The 4,058-nt window shown below is 46.4% G+C and overlaps 1 long non-coding RNA gene across 2 annotated transcripts; it reads left to right on the top strand.

Annotated features, from left to right (window-relative positions):
* The first annotated feature begins 682 nt into the window (after positions 1–682).
* Positions 683–3,751, top strand: LOC127348697 (uncharacterized). 2 transcript variants are annotated; one of them, XR_011744472.1, is made up of 6 exons: positions 683–1,091; positions 1,241–1,312; positions 1,775–1,845; positions 1,918–1,994; positions 3,261–3,395; positions 3,513–3,751. It is a non-coding gene; the product is annotated as an uncharacterized lncRNA (long non-coding RNA). The 2 variants fall into 2 exon arrangements; XR_007879876.2 differs by having other exon boundaries at positions 1,229–1,312.
* The last annotated feature ends 307 nt before the right edge of the window (positions 3,752–4,058 follow it).

Raw genomic sequence — 4,058 nt, 5'->3', positions numbered from 1 at the left:
AGAAAGTGATACAAGCAATGTAACATATTTGGGTATCGATTATAATGTTTTTTCATAGAAGCAATATGGGGCGACATTAGAAACAAAATATGCTTCAAAAGAAAGCAAACTGTATCAATATTTTCGTTAAACTGAAGCACATTCTTCACCAACAAAAAAATCAGCTGTGTTTGAATCACTCTTGAGATTCATATGAAGCAAACTGGGGTATCATTGGAAACATATTGTGCTTCATAAGGAAATAAACTATATGCTATTTTCAAATTGATGCTATGGAGAATAGAAGCATGCTTGCATGGAAGCAACTGAGCTATTCCCTATTTCATTAGATTAGAAGCATTTGATTACTTTTAAATCTTTTATTGTTTGAAAAAAAAGTTTATGTTGTTGGAAGCATTTATCCTTCTGGATAGAATATATATTTATTTGTGGAAGCATTTTTTGGGTAGATGGAAATGATTCTCCATTTCATTGGAAGCATTTCTCTAGTTCAGAAACAATATTCTGATCTCTACTACTTAAAAAGACTAAAATGGTGTGCCATCCACGATACGTTCGTCATCGCGCTTCCTCGTTTCGTCGTGCTTCGTCTCTCCGATCGACCCGAACGGGCTTAATTGGGCCAAGCCCAATTAATAATCCAAGAGCCGTCTCGTCGTACATCCTCTTCGACCTACTCCCCTGTTCCTTCCTTCGTTCGTACCATCGCCCACCGATGGGAGCTCCCCTTGCGTTCCGCTGCCGCCCCGAGACGTCGCCTTCCCTTTCGATCTCCGCCCAGCACGAGCCCGGCCGTACCATCTAAGCTCCGCCCACTACAAGCTATGCCCAGATTATAATCGCCTCTCATCCCCCACCCCATCGAACCCAACTCCATAGCCGCCGCATCACATTGCCCCCATGTCTCAGATCCAGCATCTAGGAACCTCCATCGGCCGGCTTTTCGACTCTCCAGGTTGGCTTTCTCGTCCTGTACTCCCACTCTACGGTCATAGAGGGGACACCAATGCACACGAATCTGAAGTATTTTCCCTTCCACGGGAAGAATTCAGTGATACTGTAGCTCGCCAGTCGACGGTTTCATGCGTCCGGTGACCTCTCTCTCCATGCATCTTCTATACAATCCTCATGAGTATTATCTCATTGGATCGTGTATCTGCCATCTTATCATTTCATAGCTACATCTCACAGTTTGAACTTTGAACTTGTTACGTGGTATATGCACCAGAAATATTTGCAGTCACGGCCAAAGTAACCTCTCTGAGTTTCTGAACTGCATCTGCATGTACAACTCTGCCAGCGCAAGTCTTCTGTGAATCTACAATTTCGTTTTGATGCTTGTTCTAAATATCACATTCACATTAGAGTTCATTTGTGGTCTATTTGTCTATATTGTAGTATCTGCTGCACTTGAACAGGTTTTGAAACCTATAGTATCTTGGGTTATCAAAACTGAACCTGCCAACTTATGTGCACTGGTACGTGATGTTTTCCAATTCACACACAGGAAAGTGCCCACTACAAGTGGCAGTTTAATAGTTCAAATTATATTGTTATATGTGTCTCTCCTGTCCTTTCTACGTTCAGATTTGTTCTACCAACTGATTTGCTTTCATTCGGTATAAATGCACTCGCTAGATATTTTGACAGATACTGTTTGGTTCTTAAAATTCATCTACCAATCTACATCCAAGACTTTTTCATTCTGTAAGCTAACGCTGCATAATTAACTAATAACTGTGTACACCTAATTGGCTCATCCTACATTATGCAGGACAATGCGCAGCAAACAGAAAATATAACAGTGGCAAAGAGCTGTTCCATCATACGAGAAAATACTACCAGGTATGAAACTACTAATAACAGCGCAATGTTATTTGAGTACGCAATTCTAAATAAAACTTACTTACTCTACAGGATATTGGATGATCATTGAGGAATCAGCAAATCGAGTGTGGATGTAAAAGATATTGTGTATCGGCTTATCTACATTAGTAAGTCCTTACTTCCTTACTCCTTCTATGTAGGGAAAGATTGGATATGAATGTCTATTTTGGTACCACTTTGTGTTTCGGGAGCAAAAATCCACCACATTTTGACGAGGTTTTCTCAAAAAACACTAAACCATAATTGATAACAAATTGACACGAAAACTGGCAGTGGGACCCACCTGTCTGTGCTGTTTTGCTGATGTGGACTGGGACCCACACGTCTGCTCACATTAAGAAAATGAAAACCTACAGAAAAGGGGGAAAACAAAATCTGAGAAAGGAAAAAAAAACCGCCCACCCAGATGCCTGCCGCACATCACACCAACCGCCGCCGTGCTCTGGCCGCCGCCGCCGTGCTGCTGCGAGGCAGGCTGCCGCCATGCTCAAGCCAGGCAGGCCACCGCCTCTGTACTCCGGCCCCCTCCACCGCCATGCTCGGGCAAGGCAGGCCACCGCAGCTGTACTCCGGCCCCGCCACCGCAGTGCTCGGGCCAGGCTGGCCGCCGCCGTGCTCCTGCGGGGCAGGCCATCGCTGTTGACCTGCGCCGCCAGGCCCCATCTCCACCATGCGCTGCCGGCATGGACGACCGAGGCACCCTAACCAGGTCCAGCGGCGGCGACGGATCTCCACGCTCTCGGCCATGAACTCACGCGCCTCGTTTGGGGATGAAAGAGATGGAGGTTGGGATCGCCGGCGAGGTCTGGATAGGGCGAATCGACGGAGGCAGCGAAGGCCGTCGCTGGGAAAGACGAGGTCTGAGGCTGCAATTTGATGCTCATCGGGGCAAGGTGGTCTCCAGTGTGGTACATGGTAGCAGCCTGGTGGTCTCCGGCGAGGGCCTGGCAGTGGCCTGGTGGTCTCCGGCGAGGGGATGGGTAGCAGCCCCGGCCGTGATCTCCGGCGAGGAACAAAGCAGACTCCTGTGGCTAGAAATTTTTGATTTTTTCGTTTTAATGAGATTTTTTGTCTTTTAACATGGGCTGGCTTGTTAATATTGCCACGTCAGCCTTACATGTGGGCCTTCTATGCCAGAATGGCTATCAATTCGTGTTTAATACCGGTTTAGTGTTTTTTGCGAAAATCTCAGCAAAATGTGGTTGTTTTTGTTCCCAAAACACAAAGTGGTACTAAAATGGACATTTAGCTGGAAATGTGGTGGTTTTATGCTAACAACTCAAATAGGAGTGTGCTACTACCAACAGTACGGCGCCCCAAACCATATGGCTTACCAACTTTCTCCTTCTGTGTTCAAATGCTCTGTTGAACAGAAGAACTAAGAAGACACAAATGAGAGTGAAGGAAGCGCCTCAGGGGGTGAGGATGTTGCGACTGGCGAGAGTATTGGAGGAAAGGTACAGCTTGCCTCCCACATTCAAACCTCCAGAGGCTGCATCCACCAAGAAGTGAGTGAGAGCACAGTCGTTACACAATCATTGAGTGGTTTTACAATTTCTTGGCTGCATCCAAGAAGTTATAATGAGTGTAACTCTTGATTTTTACCTTTTTTTTTCTTATGGCAGAGTTAAAAGAATTTTAATATAAGCACTTCTCCCAGGCTCCCAAGGTTGCATTTCAGTACTGTGATGTGCCGTCGAGAGGGGCAATGGCGAGAGGATTTGGTCAAAGAGAGAGAAAAGAGAATGATATAGATGGTGAGATTGAATGCAGCTTCCAGTGACGTTGAGATTAAAAGTCACCGCTGGACTTTGGCGACATCTCGTCATCCAAAGCCAATCCAACGGACAGGAGTTGAGCAATCAAAAATGGGATTTCTATTTTCGTGCCCCTGGCTCCTTAGTTGTGCTCAGTTTCCCCCAGCCCCTTAGTTTTTCCTCAGTTTTCCCCAAAACCTTGTCTGAAACCCGCAGAAGGAGCTTGGATGGAAGGAATCCCGTTAGTTGACGTTGGTTGGTGCTGGCAAGTGGGGCCGCTGTTGGTGCCCCGCAGTGGACATGTCTTCACTTATCCAGATCATCGTGGGACCCACAACTTGTCCACGTTAAGTGCGCCGGACCCACAGCTTACCTAGGTGACCGTTGCAAAATGAGAGCCCGAGCCAGCCCTGC

The sequence above is a fragment of the Lolium perenne genome, chromosome 4 (assembly GCF_019359855.2).
Source record: "Lolium perenne isolate Kyuss_39 chromosome 4, Kyuss_2.0, whole genome shotgun sequence".
Taxonomy (NCBI): domain Eukaryota; kingdom Viridiplantae; phylum Streptophyta; class Magnoliopsida; order Poales; family Poaceae; genus Lolium; species Lolium perenne.
This window is presented reverse-complemented; position numbering and strand designations above follow the sequence as displayed.